Raw genomic sequence first — 20,975 nt, 5'->3', positions numbered from 1 at the left:
TGCAAATACTTGGCATCTAGTCCTAAGAGAAGCTAACACTGAATACATTAAGAAGTAAAAAGGTAACAAAACACAAGTAATCCTAATTTTAAAAGTATACGAGCAGGTTTCTGTGTCAGTCCTGAGGAGGCAGCGTTTTCTTCACTGCTCTTCTCTCCAGAAGGTTCGACTGATTTTCCCTGCTCTAGATAGTAGGCTTAGCAACCTGCTGCCATGATGGGTCACTCTCCAGTGCTCATGCTCAGTCAGAATTCAAAGCGTGAGTCTGGAAGAAAAGTTCAATCTGGAGATGTCAATGCTGCAAAGACAAGTGCAGACACCATCTGGACCTGTTTGGAACCTAAATCTACGATGAAGATGCTTTTAGACCCAATGACCAATGACGGTAATGCCATTCTTCAAGAGATTCAAATCCATGATTGAAACAGCAGGACCCGGGATGAAGAGGTTGGAAATGGGACCACATCAGCAATTATTCTTGATTAATATGCTCATTAATCAGCAAATATTCTTGATTAATATTCTTGATTAATATTCTTGATTAAAATGCTGTCTGTGGCTGAACACTTCCTACAGCACCAGATGCACCCAACAGTGGTGATCAGTGCTTAACGCATGGCACTGGACGGTAGGATCAGCACTCTGAAGCAAATCAGTACCCCTGTTGATGGCAAGAACCATGATGTGGTGTTGAACATCATAAATAGTTCTATTACTACAAAAGTCATCATTGGTGGTCCTCTTTGGCATGCAACATTGCACTGGATGCTGTTAAAACTATTCAGTTTGAAGAGAATGGCAGAAAGGAAATTGACATCAAGAAGTATGCAAAGGGTGGAAAAGATACCTGGGGGTATAGATTTGAAGACTCATGTGTCTTACGTGGAGTTCTGATTAGCAAGGATGTGACCCATCCAAGAATGTGCTGCTATATTAAGAATCCTCAAATTGTGCCACTGGATTCTTCTCTGGAGCACAAGAAAGGAGAAAGCCAAACTGACGTTGAGATTGCACAAGAGGAGAATTTCACCTGAATCCTGCAAATGGAAGACCACATCTAGCAGTTGTGTGAGGATATTATCCAGCTGAAAGATGACGTGGTCATCACAGAAAATGGCATCTCAGATTTAGTTCAGCACTACCTCCTGTGGGCCAATGTTACAGCCAACCGTAGAGTCCGGAAAACAGACAATAATCACATTGCTAGAGTCTGTGGGGCACAGACAGTCAGCCGACCCGAGAGAAGATGATGTTGGTACAGGAGCAGCCTTATTGGAGATCAAGATGATTTCTTGAATATGAGTGCTTCATATTCATCACGGCAAAGATCCAAAGGCCTGTACCATTCTTCTTAGAGCAGCCAGCGAAGAGATACTATCGGAAGTAGAACACAACCTCCAGGATGCCATGCAAGTGTGCGCAATGTTCTCCTGGACCCTCAGCAAGGGCCTGGTGGTGGAGCCTCTGAGATGGCTGTGGCCCATGCCTTGACAGAAAAATCTAAGGTCATGGCTCCTGTGGAACAATGGTCATATAGAGCTGTGGCTCAGGCTTTAGAGGTTATCCCTCTGACCTTGATCCAGAACTGTGGGGCCAGTACCATTCGTCTGCTTATCTCCCTTCGGGCCAAGCACACACAGGAGAATTGTGAGACCTGGGGTGTGAACAGTGAGACTGGTACCTTGGTGGACATGAAAGATCTGGGTATTTCGGGGCCACTGGATGTGAAGCTACAAACACACAAAACAGCAACGGAGACTGCAGTTCTGCTTCTGCGAACTGATGACATTGTCTCTGGCCACAAGAAGAAGGGTGGTGGCCAGAGCAGGCAAACCAGTGCTCCAGATGCTGCCTAGAGTGACTGCTGAGCAAGGTGACTGAACCACAGAACCAGCAGTCTCCCCTTTCCTGAGCCAGAGTTCCAGGAACACTGTGGACATCTTTGTTTGCAAAGGATCAGGTGGAGGGGCAGCGCCCAGTCTGTCCCATCTTGGTTTGCAAAAGGCACCAACAGGTATCTCTTCTATTGTAAGCTTTAATTTAGTTTGCTTCCAATGATTAAATCTAAGACATTTGAGAAAAAAAAAAGTAAACATTATCCGAGTAAATATGTTTTCAAAAGAAGAAGGTATTGGCAGGAAATAAACAAAAATACACTCAATGTCATTAATCATTTAGTTAAATGAGTTAGAGGTGCACAGCATTAGCATAGCACTGTGGTTGGGCGCTACAGAGAAAGGGAGAAGAGCAACTGGTTACAATCAATGCCCATTGTATTCATTTACAGAAGTACAGTAACCTCACTAGTGTCTACAATTAATATGCTTTAGTAAAAGACACAAGTTAACAATAGAACTACTGATGAAAATCAGACCTTACAAGCAATGCCACAGACCTTTAAGACTTAGTTTGAAAAACTCTATTGACAAATGGAAAGACCTACGGGAAATGAAGCACTTTCTGGACTCAGAAGGTGTGAAAATAGAATCAGGAGGACAAAGGGCTTTAATAGAGCAATAAGGAGATATGGGATTGAATTGGCCAGTTAGTGTTTACTGCTGAGGAAGAGCTAGGAGCAGCCCATGTTCCTTCTCACATGTTCTCCCTGAACTAGAATATTCATTATTGGGGAATGTGAGTGTGTGTGCATCTGAGCTGGGAAAGATGGAGAAGAAAGGGTTGGGTATGATTGACTGATAGGTGTCTCCTCTCCTTACATCCTTCTTGCTTTAAAAAAATAGTAACCTAAGTGTGGTAATGTGAAAATTCATTGTGGTGCTGATTTTTTATTTCCTGAAGTAGAAGATTAATGACATGAGCATATTTTCATAGACATTTAAAAATAGCTAGCTGTACCCTGTTTATAAATAATTGTGTCAATGACAATTATTTTACAATTTCAAATAGTGCTATGTAGAGATTCAACTAAAGCCACATTTAACTACACGAGTGGCCCTATATACCATATACTGATATCTAACCACTGACCCAATTAAGTTACAAATTGTACACTAGGAGCCTGGGAGCCATTCATAGGTGAATGACCTCCCAGTGATGAGCAGAAATATTAGCAAGTAGAAAAAAAGACAAAGGACAAAATAAATTGACAGTTTCCAACAGTAGAAATGGAGCTGTTTATCAGCAGTAGAGAGGTCAGTAAAGTCAGAAAGTGCTGAATGTTTCTACTGAAGACAAAGACAGGCTCTTTTCTATTTATTGCTGTAGTTAAATGACTTGTTTTACAGTCTTGACGGATGCCTGCAATGTACAGTTCTGTCCCAAAAGTTAAAAGAAAGGGCATTTTAAAGATTTCTCCACAAATAAAAAAAAAAAGGAATCAGACAGGATAAAAATGTTTAACCTAATCTAAACTGCACAATGTGTATATGTGTCGGAGGAATCATGGCAATCCATTAATATGTATACTTCTTATGGTTTTTAACATGTCAATCTTGAACTACAGGTCTATTCTACAAAGATAAGCCCAACTACACATAATGAGCCCTCTGTAATGGTTCCATGAAGATATTTACTGAACCACAGCACACAGTGGCCCAAGAATTGGTGGGGACAACCAATAGGTCTGTATAGGTGATGTCTGTATAAATTATTTTAATTGTTTGGCAACCATTCTGATCTTAATAGAAGTAGTACTGATTTTCAATCTTTCCTCTGAGTCCACAGTACTTCTTTCCCTCGTCCCAAGCTCATAGAGGTGTGGCTCTGATTTAGAACCATCCAGTGGAAGAAAGATAGCATTTTCAACAAATGGTGCTGGATCAACTGGAGGTCCACATGTAGAAGAATGCAAATCCATCCATTCTTATCACCCTGTACTAAGCTTAAGTCCAAGTGGATCAAGACCTCCACATCAAACCAGATACACTCAAACTAATAGAAGAAAAACTAGGGCAGCATCTCGAACACATGGGCACTGGAAAAAATTTCCTGAACAAAACACCAATGGCTTATGCTCTAAGGTCAAGAATTGACATAAAACTGCAAAGCTTCTATAAGGCAAAGGACACTGTCATTAGGACAAAATGGCAACCAACGGAGTGGGAAAAGATCTTTACCAATCCTACATCTGATAGGGAGCTAATATCCAAAATATACAAAGAACTCAAGAAGTTATACTCCAGAGAGCCAAATAACCCAATTAAAAAATGGGATAGAGCTAAACAAAACATTCTCAGCTGAGAAATATCGAAGGGCTGAAAAGCACCTAAAAAAATGTTCAACATCCTAAGTTATCAGGGAAATGCAAATCAAAACAACCCTGAGATTCCACCTCATACCAGTCAGAATGGCTAAGATAGAAAACTCAGGTGACAGCAGATGCTGGCAAGGATGTGGAGAAAGAGGAACAACTCCTCCATTGTTGATGGGATTGCAAACTGGTATAACCTCCCTAGAAATCAGTCTGTTGGTTCCTCAGAAAATTGGACATTCCACTACTTGAGGACCAGCTATACTTCTCCTGGGCATATACCAAAAAGATACTCTAACATACAACAAAGTCACATGCTCCAGTATGTTCAAAGCAGCCTTATTTATAATAGCCAGAAGCTGGAAAGAACCCAGATGCCCTTCAACAGAGGAATGGATTCAAAGAATGTGGCACATCTACACAATGGAGTACTACTCAGTTATCAAAAACAATGACTTCATGAAATTCATAGGCAAATGGAATGAACTAGAAAATATCATCCTGAGTGAGGTAACTCAATCACAGAAAAACATATTCGGTATGCACTCATTGATATAGCCCAAAAGCTCGAATTACCCAAGATGCAATCCACAGACCATAGGAAGCTCAAGAAGAAAGATGACCAAAATGTGGATGCTCCCACTCCTTTTTAAAAGGGGTAAAATATCCATAGGAGGGGATATGGAAGCAAAGTTTAGAGCAGCAACTGAAGGGACAGCCATTCGGAGCCTGCCCCACATGTGGTCCATATATATACAGCCACCAAAACTAGGTAAGATTGATGAAGCTAAAAATTGCATGCTGAAAGGGACCAGATATAGATCTCTCCTGAGAGACACATCCAGAGCATGTCCAATACAGAGGTCAATGCTAGCAGCAAACCACCAAACTGAGAACAGGACCTCCTTGGGGTGGGGGGAAATTATAGAAAGGACTGAAAGAGTTGAAGGAACCCCATGAAAACAACAATGCCAACCAGCCAGAGCCTCCAGGGACTAAACTACTACCAAAAGACTATACACGGACTGACCCTGGGCTCCAACTGCATATGTAGCAGAGAATAGCCTTGTTGTGGCACCAGTGGAAGGGGAAGCCCTTGATCCTGCCAAGGTTGGACCCCCAGTGCAGGGAAATGTGAGTCAGGGGAACACCTGTATGGGTGAGGGGGGGAAGGGATAAGGACTTATGGACAGGAAACTGGGAAAGGGAATAACATTTGAAATGTAAGTAAAGAAATACATCTAATAAAAAGATAAAAAAAGAAAGTGAAGCTGTGCTGTAATACATTCTGAGGAACTTGGAGGGAGGTGAGGACAACAGGAAGTACAACTTCTTGTCACCCCTGGGCTCAAGTGGGAAAGAGAGAGGCCTGCGCATTATCTCTGTACAGTGTCTTCAAGATTAGCACAGCCCACTTGGTATAGCGTTGTCTCCTTACCTGTACTTGTTCTTAGACCGACTCAGAGTAGTACCCATGATGCAATTGGTGTTTCTTTCCTGAAAGACAGAGAGCCCTTCCTACCTAACCACAGAACCTTAATTAGTAAATTAATGTCTCTGTAAAAGCCTCCCTTACAGATAATACTCTAATCCCATATTTGAGCTCAGGATTAAACAAAGAATCAAATGTGTTTAATTGTCATATTCCCTTATACTCTTTCAGTCTGAACGGGTCCCTTGGCATATTCTTTCTCTCTCATGACCTTGACAGCTTTGAAAAGTACAAACCAGTTATTTTGTGCAATGCCCTTCAACTTGGGATAGTCTGGCATTTCCTCGTGATTACTTTCTGGCGGTTACATCACAGCAGTGATGTTGAGTTTATCTTGGGGCAACATGTCATGAAGCGAGACTGTCAAATTTGTCCATTGCTGGTGATGTCAATTTGGATGGTCCAGTGCAGTAGCTGACCTTAACTCTCAAGTTATTTTTTTCCTAGTACTTAATGATATCTAGTAGATATGCTGAGAGTACATAAATAGGGTGTTTTCTAGAAAACTCGTTTTTAACAGTCATTCATCATACTTCCCTGTTTTAAATATTACTGTGATTGGAGACAGTGACTCCCCAACGCCATCATTTTTACATTTAGTAGTTGACATTCTGCTCTAAGAAACGGAGTCCCACCTTCCTCAATATTTTATTTGATGTGTTTTTAGCTTTTTTTAAATTTTACAATTATGTATATGTGTCTGTGAGGGTATTTGAAGGCAGGTGGCTGCAGAGGACAAAGGCATCAGAATCCCTGAATCTGGACTTACGGCAGTTGTGAATTGCGACTATGGATGCTGAGAATGGAAGAACGTGGGTCTTTTGCAAGACTAGCATAGCTCTTCTCCACCAAGCCATCTGTCCAGCCTCAGTGGTTACTGCCCACATGTAAAAGTCAGAGGTCAACTTGTGGGATTCAATGCTCTGCTTCTGTATAGATGGATCCTTTGGACTAAACTCAAGTTAATGGGCTTGACGTAAGAACCTTTAATTGCTGAACCATTCCCACCCCCCATTTGTGTTTCTTTTTCTTTCTTTTTCTCAGCCATTAAAAAGAAATCCCCCAAATTACTGTTTTGGAGACTTAGAAACACAGACCTGGGTATATGTGCTGGGGTCAGGGAGGGGCTGTCAGGATGGGGAGTGAATGTGTAGCCCTCTCCCCTTCCTCTTCCTCCTCTTAAATCTTCACCACTCACCAGCAGCTCCATCCCCACACTCCCCACTTCTAAACAAAGACAAATACAGAATCTGTGAGGTGGGCAGAGCAGTGGCAGTAGAACTCTCGAAAACAGCAAGAAGGAGCATGGAAAGATCCAGAGACGTTGGCAGGGGTGAGAGGCCAGAAACTGTCAGTGTGACTGCTACCAATCCTAGTGGTGAAATGTCACAATCCTTAGTGTCTCTGCATCGAGTTAACGAGTGAGATCAGTGTAATCACCTGCTGTGTCCAAAGAGCTCACACCAGTTCTTTGAAAACATGCACGAGCCACCTTGAAATGGGACCTTCAGCTACAGTAGGGGTCATAAACGTGTGTGTATGGCCATTACTGGGACTCCACCAACTCTATTGCCATAGTTTGTGAAGTTAGGCCCCTTGTAAACTCCATACCCATGAGGACTTGTGGAAGTGACCTTGAGCAAAACAGACTCTAGTTACTGACCTTCCATAAGCATGCATAGCTGGAGGTGAGCTGAAAGCAATTTGGCTTGGATGTGGCCATGTCCTAGATTCACTCACCCTTGGACCAACCTCATAGCTGAAGCTGGTTCTGGGAGAAGGGGCCACAGCTTTCACTCTACAGACAGGAGGGATGGTTAGTGGGGAGTACTATGCAGTGGTGTGCAGCTCTGGCTGAGGTTCTACTCCCTGTCAGGCACTACCAGAGCACCAGAAGAAAGGGATATCATGGCTCTTTTTCACTTTCACATTTACACTTACAAACACTGCCTATATTCCCCTCCCCACTTATTTGATCATGCTCTATAGCCAAGACTGCAGGAGAGCACCATAGAGAGGTGTTGTAGTTCCTGTAAGGGTCTCTGTTTGGACCAACACCACTGACTACTCAGAAGCCAATTGCCGCAAATCATTTACTATTAACACTTCTGACGGTGTGGCAGGCCCTTGCTAGTTACAGGACTAGCATCAACAGGAATCTCCATTAGCACTTCTTTTGGCATATATACATATATCTGCAGTACATATGTAGTATATATGTATATACATAAATACATGTAAAACTATATATGCAATATATACATATATATGCAATATATAAATATATACATATATGCAACACACACACACACTATATATATATATGTATAATATAATATAAATGTAGTTCCTTACAAGGAGTGAAACCTGTCAGTATGTGTGTGTGTGTGTGTGTTTGTACATGTGTGCCATATATTCCTGAACTGCTAGAGTGCTTAGCCTACAGAGTCAACCTGATCCTGACACAATACCCACTGTCCTCAAAGGTAAAGAAGCAAAATGAAGTTTGCACTGTGTTGCCTACACAGATCAAGATCCAGTTTCATGAAAACTGACCACTCAAGATGCAGCTTCAGAAGCAAAGTGCTTCCTAACAAAGCTGCGTAATGAAGGTGGGAGAGAAGTAGTATCGCAGTATGTGCAGATGTCAATGTAGAAACACAAGCAATAAAGACAGACAAAGGAATCCACTTCCGGAGGACTCTACCTCTTGGTGTGGACCCAGGATCTCCCTAACCCTTTCAGTCTCACTCTCTAGAGTTATTCATGATTCTGTTGCAGCCTCCCTATAGGGAACCCTCTTCCCTCCTTATTGCCATTCCCTGGAGATGCAGTCTCTTGGTGCAAATCCAACTTAGCTTTCCCACTGACCCCTGAGTCTTCTTTTCTAGCATATCGCCAGTCCCTTAGTCAACCCTCTACCTGCAGACAGGCTTCCTCCCAGAAATCCCAGTGGCCCCACTGGCCTGAGATTCAGCAGGTGATTTTCACTATCCTTCCTATTCTCAACTAGCATCCCTCCAGATGTACTCAGTGGTGGAGCAGCCTGCTTTCAGGAGCCCCACCTTCTACCCCACACTTCCCTTCTCTGGGCACTCTGCTTCTTGGTTCTGGCCTTGGTCCCCTTAGTTCTTTCCCGAAGTCTCTCTCAAGTGTTTCTTCTTGGTTCACTCTTCATTCATGTTTTTGTTTCTTTTAAAGAAGTAGAACAGATGGCCACACATTTGGAATATTTAGAGGTAAGGGGGTAAAAGTTAATTACAAACATAGAAAACTTATTCAATGAGATAATAGTAGAAAATATCCAGTATTAGGAAAGACATGGACAAACAGGCTAGGACACGTACGAAACCTTTTACAGGTCAGAGCAGGAAAGACCTGCAACAGTACTATCCTGAAACCATATAAAAGATACAAAATAGAATTTTACAATCTGCAAGTGATGGTGGTATATGCTTATAATCCTGGTATTTAGAATGTAGAGGCAGATGGATCATGAGATTGAATCCAGCTAGAACTATTAGGCAAGATCCCATTTAGCAAACAAGCAAACAAGGAACTCTGAAAGAGAAAACAATCACTTCACTCCAGACAGCATTCCCACTCAAGTAACAGTTAAAAAACAAAACTCAATGGCCATTCTACAAGCTGCAGAGAAATGGGGTGATACATCACAGCCAAGAAAATAATACCCAGAACATTTATCTTCCAGAAAAGGAGAAACTATGAAGGCAGTCTAAAATGAGGGAAATTCATTATAAGACAGGCTGAAAAGATTTCTATATTCAGAAGTGAAAGAAAAGTAATTCCCATCATGACTTACCCTAAAACTAAAATAATAAATCTTACTAGAAGTGTTGATACACAAAAGAGGAATAGAAAATACTCAACTTTATAAATGCTATTACCTGTCAAACTATGGAGATAAATGAGAGGGAAATAAAATATAAAATCTATTCTATTCAAAACAACTAGCAGAAAATCAAGTGATGGGAATACTTTTACCTAGCAATAATAATCCAGAATAACATAGTATTCAACTGAAAGATGCAGACAGATGACCTGGAGATGTGGGTTAGGTGGTAATATGCTTCGCTAACATGCACAAAGCCTTGAATAAGAGCCCAGCACGTGGGAGGTAGAGGTAGGAAGATCACAAGTTTATGGTCATTTATGGCTCTATGGTGAATTAGAGGCCAGTCTAGGATGCTTAAATCCTTTTACCAAAACAAAACAAATTAAAAACAAGCAGACAAGCAACATTAAGTCTCTAAAAGACACATTCTAAATGCATTTCATAAACAAAGCCACAAGACCTAGAGATATGCTGTCCATAAGAAATTCACTTCAAAATTAAAGGCCCAGTGAAAGTAAAATGGGGGAAGTGATACATTAAGCAAAGGCAAATGGGAAGCAAGTAGCAGTTGTTCTGAGAAAACGGTGTTGAGATAAAATACCATTTGATGATCATGTTATCCAAAGTATTCAGTGAATGTAAAACACAAATATTTGTAAATCATAACATTTTATCATGATGTTTTAAAATAACAGTAAAATTAAGCTTAGAAATCATAAAAATGCATGGAGACAAAAGAACACACTGCTGAGTGAATTATAGAGCATTCCAGAATTCAGAAAATTAAAACATTTTTCAAAGCAAATAAAAATGTGTCACACAACCTGAGGGATAAAACCAAAGCTGTTCCAAGAGGAACATTCATAGCAGCATGTCTGCATTTTAAAATGATGCCTCTTAAAGAGTTGAAAAATAAATAAATTCAAAATTACCAAGTATGAAATAACAAATATCAGAGCAGAAATAAATTACACATTTAAAAACCCACAAGGAAACATAAAATGTGTTTTTTCTTGAAAAGATAAAGTTTGAAAAGCTTTTGCTATACTTATCAAATATAAGAAAAGGTACTCATAAGGAAAAGCCGATATGAAGAAGACACTACAACTAATAAATTAGAAGTATAATGGATTCTTAGAAAGTAGTTTTGAAAAGTATGTGATGTCATCATGAAAAGTCAGAAGAAAAGGGTATGTTTATATACATACCATTAAACCAAGAGGATGTATGTATGGATGGACTAAGAACAAATTGTGTGGTTAAATCAATAAAAGTCTTCCAACAAAGGAAAATCCAGACCAGATGACTTTGAATTATTTTTCTACACTTTTGAAGAGTTAATGCCACTCTCCCCTCAAAGTAGTCCATAGAATTGAAAGGGAAGAAATTCTTCAAAACTTGTTATACCAAGCTAGTGTTTCCTAGTATTTTGAATATAAAACTATTCAAAGTAACTAGCATAAATACTTAGTAAAACTGAACAAGATCATATTTGAGAGGAGGAGGAAAATGAAGGAAAGCAAGAAGATAGAGTGGTAGCAGAGAAGGAAAAGCAGAAGGAGGAGGAAAGGGAGAAGGAAGTCAAGCAAGATGAGGAGAAGAAACATAGAATGATAGCTCAGAGAAATCACCACATCAAACTCAACAGTTCCAAGGAAGGAAGGAGGAAGGAAGGAAGGAAGGGGGGAGAGAGAGAGAGAGAGAGAGAGAGAGAGAGAGAGAGAGAGAGAGAGGGAGAGAGAGGAAGGAAGGAAGGAAGGAAGAAAGAAAGAAAGAAAGAAAGAAAGAAAGAAAGGAAGGAAGGAAGGAAGAAAGGAAGGAAGAAAAGAAAGAATCTTGGTCATGGTCAAGTTGTTTTCACCCCAGGGCTGCAAGCAATGAATAAATGTAACCCATTCCATCCAAAGAATGAAGACAAACATCATCTCAACAGATATAAAAAAAATTTAAGTAATCAATATGCTTTGTGACTAAAATTGGACAAATTAGGTACAAAAGGAATACTCTTCAATATAATAAGGTTAAGTAAAACAACTACACAAAACCATGGCCTGAGGCAGAACTGAAAAGTGCATCCTCGTGTTCAGGAACAACATGAGGCATCCACTGTCATCAGACTGTCAATTCTACTAATCACTAGAAGTTTCAGTCAAAGCCATTAAGCAAAGCACATGAAAAATAAGGAACAAAGTCAAGTCATTTCTGTTGGCAAATAATTTAATAAACATTTATAAACATGATTTTATGAACCTTAGGACACCAACAAAAACTTTTAGCACTGATAAATTCCATAAAATAACATGACACAAAGTCAACATACAGCAAACAAAACCTTTTCTAAATATCAGCATCACATTTTAGGACAGTGGTTCTCAACCTTACTAATGCTGCAATCCTTTAATATAGCTCCTCATATTGTGGTGACATCCAATCGTAAAATTATTTCATTGGTACCTCAAAACTGTAATTTTGCTGCTGTTATGAATCATAATGTAAATATCTGATATGCAGGATATCTGACATGTGACCCTAGTGAAAGGGTCATTTGACCTCCAAAGGGGTTATGATCCATAGGTAGAGAACAGTTATTTTAGGAGCAAGTAACCATCCATACAATTCAGTCCACAATAGAATACAAGAAAAACTTAAACTGTTAGGAATAAATTAAGCTAAGAATGTAAAAGACCTCTACAACAAGAATTATAAAACACAGATGAGTGAAACTAAAGTATCAATGCTTAGAAATTTCTGGGTTGTAATGATAAATGTCAAAATAACTATTGCACCTAAAGTGATCTACATAGTCAATTCTGTCTCCATCAAAATACCAATCACACTCTTCAAACAACCGGACAAAATGCACTGAAATTCATATGGAAGCAGAAATGATCCAAATGGTCAAAGTTTAACAGATGGATGCCTGACAGAGACAGTAAATAAAAAAATTGGCATTGGCAGAAAAGGGAATGGAGAACCCATGAACAAACCAAGCTATTCTGAGCTGTTTAACATTCTGCCCCAAATACATTGCAAATGATAGTTTCATTAATAAATGGATGTCCACATGCAGAGAACTGAATCTTGTCTGCTATCTTCCATTATATACAAAATCAACCAAATACTTCAATGTAAGACCTGTTAACCTGTATTTGGGTCCTGTAAAACTAGTAGAAAGGAAAGAGTTTAAGGTATTCATTCACTCTCTCTTCTTTTGATTAAATTTTTTTATTTACATCCCAAATGATGACCCCTTCCAGTCTCCCCTTGTAGATAGAGTTCTTCCCCCCCCTCCTTTGCCTCTGAGAAGGCAGCACCTCTCTCTCTCCATATCCTCCCACCCAGATGTATCAGGTCTTTGCAGGATTAGGTGCATCCTTTCTCACTGAGGCCTAATGTGACAGCCCTTTGCTATGTATGTGCTGGGGCCTAGAACCAGCCCATGTATGCTCTTTGGTTGCTAGCTCAGTCTCTGGAAGATTCCAGGGTCCAGGTTAGTTGACCCTTTTGTTCTTCCTCTGGGGTTACTATCTATTAATGATGGTTTGTTGTGCTTGTAGAGAAGACCCTAGTATGGCAGCCCCCTGAGAGGCTCTACCCAGCAGTTGACTGAGACAGATGCAAATACTGAGACAGATGAGACAAACATTTGATGGAGGTTAGGGACCCCTGTGGAAGAGTTAGGAGAAGGATTGAAGACCGTCAAGAAGGTCTTCATGTTCTAAACAGGCACCCAGACTCAGGAAACAGAAGCAAGAAATGAAAAATGTGTTGGCATCAAGCTAAAAACTGCAGGGCAAGGGAAATTCTCAACAGTATGAGGGGACCATACCCAGAACAGGTGGAAATATTTGCCAACTCTTTACATGAAAGAAAGTAATATCCAGAATATGTAAAGAGCTCAGAGGAGGCAACAACAATAATAAACCCTTCTACCTAATGCAATGTGAAAATGAGCTCAGTAAACTTTTTGCAAAAGAAGAAACACCAATGGGAAAACACACACACACACACACACACACACACACACACACACACACAAATGAATACCATCGGCTATCTGGAAAATATAGCACAATACTACAGTGTAATACCAGGTCACCACAGTTAGAATGGCACAGCAAGACAGCCTTCCCGAAGAGGATTTCTTTTGGAAGTAATTAGAATGTCAATTAAACTATATTAAATTTGAATTAGAATGGCCACTATTGGAAACTAAAACAGACCAGGCACATGATCCAAGATCGTACTCCTTTCCTTTCTCAGCTATACACTCAAGGATTTGAACCAGCACAACAGAGAGAACACCACCATACACACCCATGTCCATTGTGGCACCATTCACAGTAGTCATGACAAGGATCAGCATAGATGCTCAACACATGAGTGGATGGAGAAAACATGGTTTGGACACAATAGTCTATTATTCAAGCTTAAAAATAGCAAACACTGGCATTTGCACAGCATGAATGGAACTCGAGATAATTTAGGGAAGTGACCCAGAAAGGCAAGTGCTGTGTGTTCTCTCTCATACACCAAAGCTATAAATGCTTGGCCTGGAAGTAGAATAGCAGCTGTTCCTGCTTGGGAGGCATGTGTGGTATGTGTGTGAAAAGGATGACTTAGATTCAAGCCGAACATGTACACCTGCTGGTGCAGTCTTCACACCCATACATAGCACACTCAACCCTATTCATATGGACACTACATTTGGACAACAAATAGAGGGAAAAGAGATATTTAAAAGATGTAGATGTCCTCAATCCTACTGGGATGGCAAAGCTAGAAGCTAGGATCTCTGTCAGTCTTTCTTGCTTTCTCTCTCTCTCTCTCTCTCTCTCTCTCTCTCTCTCTCTCTCTCTCTCTGTCCCCTCTTCCTTTCTTCTCTATATTCCTTTTCTCTTCCTCTGAGTGTGCTCTTCTGTACACATGTACCCGTATCTATTTCTGTACCTATACTTTAAAAAAGTTACCAGATTATATCAAAGCCTTTATCTCTAATCACCTACCATAGGTATCCATTTTTGTTTTTCTCCAATCTGAAGTTTTATATCAGTGGCTTCATCAACCTTTGTTTATTCTGTCAGAACACAAGAAGCCCCTTTCCCCTTCAAGTGATGTTATAAACAGAGACTCCAAAGTACCAGGCTTGCTGGCTTTCCCATCTCTTCTGTCCCAGCTGTGCCCTCCCCCTCTCTTCTCTTGGGGTTCAGGTCCTGTAGATCATGACAACCTTATATGCCTCAAAGGAGGAGAAATGCAGTTACTACTTGTTTAAGACAAAGACAAGGAATGGGAAAGAGAGGAAATGTTTGAAAACATTTAAATAAAAATGTGCCTGCTATCCAACCATGCAAATATATGCAGAAGTATGGAGCCAGGTCGGTAAATTTCCCAGGTGGGATCGTGCAAATGGCTTCTCTCCATGAGCTTTCAAATATGCAGCTTAGATGCCTTGCCAGCAAATACTGTATTCACTTAACAATCTGTTAATGTGCAGCAAATATTAAGACTGCTACTCTAGTTTGATGCATTAGAATTTCTCAGTGTCTTTTATTATTTTGTTCTTTCCTATAAAATGAGAATTTTAGCTGTATGTTAAATTTGCAAATGAAAATACATTGCATATGTGAATAAAATGTGCTGTGACAAATGATACGGCACATTAGCTAAATCAGAAACTCCTGTTGTTGCTTTGTTTCCTTTGGATGTGGGTGTGACTCTCTGCAGAACCCTTTACTCCTTCGTGGCCTTTATAGCAGTGCAGTAACAAGCCAGCCACGGTGCAAATGTTCTGAAATGATCCTGACCTAAGGAACATTTCATGCTCAATGTCTCCTAAATACAGAACGCACGACTTTGAAAATAGCAAGTTCAGTGTATGCCTCACTTAAGGTAGACCAGGCCATTCCATAGCAGAGAGAAGACACCATCTTCACCTTCAAACACAGATGCTCTCATCCAGTCATCAGGGTACCGGCTCTCGATTTCAAAGTCTGCAAGGGAGCAGATGCTTCCACTTTCCTTATTTTCCCCCTTTAGAGCTCTCCAAGTTGGCTGCTACCTGCCCCCAGTCTTAGCCTTCTACAATTTCCCATGCAACAGGCACTAGGCTCTGTTCATAATAAACATCCCATGATTTCACCTTTCCTCCTTAAATACTAACATGTTCTTAAGCAGCTACAAAATCCAAGCTCTTGTGTCCTGAATGAGCTGGAAGAATGGGTGGGTCTCTGCTTGTTTCTCATCTCTGTGCTTCATTGCACTTGGTCCTGTTTTTGGAACACACGCCCCTCATCTACCACAGGGACCAGTCTGCCACAGCAAGTTCTTATCTCTAACTGCCATTAGTTCAAGGTTCCCCCTTCAATAGCCCTTCCTAGTCCATCCAGCCTAAGTGATGTCACCACACACTCTTGCTGGCATCCCTGACATCACTGATTATCACTTACTCCCTCTTTAAGGTATGCATCATGGTTTAGAATCATCTCTCAAGTCTCTCATAATTGATATTTAAACATATGCATGGGTCACAGAGAGACCTTGTCCTGCACACCCCTGGTCTAAATCCATTTTCCAACAGGAAGTTGCATACAGGCACTCTATTTGGGGCAAGTTCTTATATTAAAATCATGAATAGTACAAATTGGCACAGGTGCAGAGGAGAAGACAGTAAAAGGGCATTTATGCAGTTCATGGCCACGGAGAAAATCTGGAACTCAGGGGTACTAGGGCTTTTTAGACCAGATAATTCAGGCCTGCCACACACACTAAGAAGCACTTTATATTGTTCTGTCCTACCCTGTTCTGGTCTCAGGGCACCTCCTCCCCCACATGCCCTGCATACATGATTATCGTCCACACACATCCACTGCAGGGAAGTCCTGGGTAGTCAAGCAGATCAAGTCCGGGAGCTGAAGTCAGAAGCTAAGGTTTTATAGGGTGAAACAGGTGGTCCCTGTAGTGTCCACAGTAACAGGTAGCGAAAGGATGTGAGGTCAGCGCAAAGGCAGCCCACGTGGAAGGCTTGCACGGATGCTTTCTGCCCAGCAGCCTGAGCAGAAGGCTCATGTGGATGCTCTATCTCCAGCTGCCCGATTCCCCTGTAGCTCACACAGAAGGCTCACATGGGTACTTTCTCCCGGCTATTACCCTCTCTCTAAAAATACATCACTAGGAAGGGCATGGATTCTTTCAATGTGAAAAAGGCATTTGGCTAAACGGAGGCTTTCAGTGAAAGGCAATTTGGAAGGCTCGTGTCTGAAATAGAGGAAGTGCCTGGACCAGGGCCGAGGAGGAGTGAGGAGAAGAAGGGTATTGGTAGTTTTGCAAATTTTGTCCTGAGGAGCTGGAGGTTACTTAAGTGCTGGGGATAGAGACAGTTACTTATTTCAGTGGATACATGGATGGATGAGTGAAACACTGAGAGCTGGAAACAAAATGTTCTTAACATATTTAACTTCAGAAGACAGACAGGAGTGTTTGAATATTCGACTATGAGAAGGAGATACAATTTTTCATCTCCCCTTCCCCTCCAAAACAAAACAAAACCAGAAACCTGTGCAGGCAGTTGAAACAAGGCTATTTTCATAATGAAGCCTTCTAGAATGAAAGTGGGGTGAAAGAACTGAGTAGATCTGTCTCTATCTTAATAGTTTTGTGAGTTTTAGATTCAGAAAAACGAAACTCATTCCTGAATACCTTGAACTTGTCAAGTTAGATTCTCTTAGTGAACTTGCCCTTTGCTGACATTTCTAACCACTGCAATGAGCTCTTCCACTGTGCAGTGTGCCCTTAAGGCACAGCACCACTGTGACCTAACAAGCAGTCTGCCATTATTTAATGTCTGCTTACCAGCTCGCTGTCAGCTGAGTCTCTATTAGCCACCCATTCTATCTTCAGGGTTTGCAGGACACTTGCAATGTCTTGAGCACCTACGAGGACTTGCTAAGAGCTTACATCCTTTCCCTCACTCACTTATTTATATTTTTCAATGTTTTAGTCAAAAATCCTAGCACTGTCTCCTCCCTACTTAGTAACGGAGTTCCCAGGGGTCTAGGAGAAAAGTTCCCAGCTAGCTCAAAATGTCAAGTACTACTCTAGTTCTTCAGGACCGCCTCTCACGCCACCTTGTCATCTGTTGACTTTAAGAGAGCTAAGAAGATTGAGAATCGCCTTTAAGCGGTAAAGGGCAAGGGTGAATGAGATGGATCAGCAACTAAAGTTGTCTGTCACCGAATCAGAACTCGAATTCCATCCCTGGAACTCATATGGTCCTTGAAGTTATCCTCTGACCTCCACATGTATGCTGTGGCCTGTACTCTCCTTCTCCCCTCCTCTGATACGCAAATTAAATCTAATCCAGATGAGACATTTATTTTATTTGATATGTCTAGCCTCTCATAGGTAGTTTTCTGTTAGAGGCATCCAGCAAAAGCAAAGGCAAGAAAGCCAGCCCGGTGATTAGTGGGTGGCTTAGAGGTCCTATTGCTGTGAAGAGACACCGTGACCACAGCAACTCTTATGAGGGTAAACATTTAGTTGGGGTTGCCTTATAGTGCAGAGGCTTAGTCCATTATCATCATGATAAGAAGCATGGCAGCATACAGGCAGGCATGGTGCTGGAGAAAGAGCTGAGAGTTTTATATGTAGATCAACAGACAACAGGAAGAGACAATGAGACCCTGGGCTTGGCTTGAGCACCTGAACCCTCAAAGCCCACCCCCAACACGATCACACTTACTCCAACAAAGCCTTACTCCTAATAGTGCCACTCCCTGTGAACCGATGGGGGAATTTTTATCCAAACCAACACAGTGGATAAAATGATCTTGATCCATGAATGGCCCAGAGATAGAGAAATGGTGGCTAAATAATGGGGCAGGAAGAGAGACTTAGAAGAAATCCCAGCCAAAAAAAAAAAAAAGATGTATTTCATATCATATAGACTTCTTCCAATGTACCCACAGAGATAGAAAAATGGAGCATATTTCAAATTATTAAACTTGTATTCACTAGGCCTTCCTACCCGCCAGGCAGGACGCTTAGGCATAGCATCTTTTAAAAACTGTCAAAAATATTTCAAGTAGTTGTGAAGAATTCTCCAATTCTTAACATGATTAGACAGAGGGAGCTCAAATTACTGACAGGCATGATGACACACAGTCTGATAATAGTGGGTGAAGATGACATCCCGTCCAAGAGATGATCAAAATAAGCACTTGAGTAGCAAATCAGTGAGCGAAAAAAATAAGGAAAAAAGAGATCTCGAAAACATAAGGGGATACTGAGAAAAGAATGCATCCTTTAAAGGGATTTGGGGGGCTGGTTTGCAGCCCAGTGGTAGAACACTTGTCTAAGATGTGCAAGGTTCTGAGCTCGGTCCCCCTTTCTGTAAACAATCCAATCATATGGAGAGGACGGTGGTGGTAAAGCGCTGACTGGCCTTGAGAGTCCTGAAGTACAACTTGGGAAAGCATCTCTTAGAACTCACAGTCTTTCCACCAAAGCTGCAGGGCAAGTGAATTTCTCCGCTGCACACTTCTCATGCCAGGTCCTCTTCAAAGCTAATCAAATCTGTGTTAACAAGTCTCTAGGTGTTCAATGGGGCACTCAGTCATTCTATAAACATGATTCACTTTACCAGGTCCAGACTTCAAGCAGTTGACTAGGGAACTCAGAAGGTATGGGCAAAAATCTCCAGATAGCATACGAGTGCCTTACTTTTAGGCTACACTGTTTCAATGTCCCAGAGAAAATGCATCTCAATTTTAACCTTCAAAACATCTCGAAAAAGAACCAATAGCCTCATGACTGTGCTTGCCAGAGCAAAGACAAGTAAGGAAGTCCAAGGACATTTAAACAAGGTATGGATATTGAGTTAGGCCTGCCTGTCACTTCCTATTCCCTTACGACTCTCAAATATATGCCAGATACAGCCCACTTGGGAGGGGTGTCCTGCTGAGGCGCCCCCCATAATAATGAGGCAATAAGGAGACAAATTTGGTGTAAATCACATTGGTGGGGTTTGCTCCCTGCTTCTGTTGGTTTGTCAGGACACTATCATAGAAAAAGCACAGACGAAAACAACCTCTTTTTCTCTGTGTAACCAAGATAGCATGCTTTGGGGGGCAGTGCTGGCCCACACAGCCAGTGATCCCCCTACAGAAAAGCCCCGTTAGCGTTTCTCCTGGAGCTTGGTGAGCCTGCCTTCTTGCCCCATCTCTGTCATGTTTTACCCTGCTCCGTATGAGGCTCTCTTCCAGCTAAGGATTTAAAGCTTGCTCTCATGTACACAGAAAATCAGATTTATACCTTTGTACCACAAAGTGAAGCAATTATTTTGTCTTCCAATGGATTGTGCTTCCTCTACACTGGGCCCCCATACTACCCACTGCTGTCAGCGAGGCAGTGACACTGGGGTAAGCTTCATTAAGTAGAGCCCCGCTGATACTGACCATTGATCCAGCAGCCAGCTCAGGTGCATTTGGACACAGCATTTTCTCCCTCTTCTCTTTACTTCTCTCCAGGGATAACCAATCAGTGGAAACAACCCTTATGCCTAACATTTTGAGAGGCAGAGAGCAATTTTATTTCAATCGCCAACCTGTCCACTAGCTTGGTAAATCAAATTCCAACCTCCTACAGGCAAAAAAGAGCATGCATCCTTTCTAGATATGCTGGTGCACGTCTGTATATACGGCACTGTCTAAGATCTGGTCTTTCTATACATTAGATGACACAGATCATTCTAGGAACATAAAAGTAATGCATTTCAAATGCATTCACTCTCTAGAAGTGAAACTGTAAACATCAAACATATCATATTCTTTTCCTGAAATGTATTATATAGCGATCAGCTATGTAACATGAGCAGGCTTAAATTTGGTCCACATTCTTAGAGAAACCATGCCCTCTGATTATTTGGTGGTAAATACAAAAAAAAAAAAGTATAATTTTTGAAAAGTTGACTTCTGCTTAGTCATTAATCCATGATGCTGATTTCTTTAAAACATGAAAAAAAAAAGCATTTTCTTTTATTAGTGCTAACTGCAAACCACCCAAAACAGTAGCAGATCTGAACCCTAAACCTATTGCCAACTGCCTTGGTCATGCAGCTTTCAAATGGGAATACTTTGCCAGCGTTCGGCATAGCGTCCTTGCTCTAAGCGTGTCTACCCGCTCACACTACCAGGACTGCTTCCTCCACAGCGTTCCAGGGACACAACACAGTTTACGTTCGAAGATCCAGCAGCTCTGCTTTCCATGTTCTTTTATGTATGCTACGGGTCTTTAGAGTTTTAAACCGGTTTGAAGTGTACATGATGGTACTCTCTGTTTTCAGGCATGTTACTCCTCTTATAAAAAACCCAGAGATTTAAAAGACTCCATTTAACAGATCGAACACAAGTCATTGTTCA

General features: G+C 41.2%; 1 pseudogene; it reads left to right on the top strand.

The window, feature by feature from the left end:
* Nucleotides 1-213: 213 nt before the first annotated feature.
* Nucleotides 214-1,856, top strand: LOC116911587 (annotated as a pseudogene).
* Nucleotides 1,857-20,975: the final 19,119 nt, after the last annotated feature.

Source organism: Rattus rattus, chromosome 10 (assembly GCF_011064425.1).
Source record: "Rattus rattus isolate New Zealand chromosome 10, Rrattus_CSIRO_v1, whole genome shotgun sequence".
NCBI classification, from domain to species: Eukaryota; Metazoa; Chordata; class Mammalia; order Rodentia; family Muridae; genus Rattus; species Rattus rattus.
Note: the sequence above shows the minus strand (reverse complement) of the source record. Positions and strands in the feature narration are given on the sequence as shown.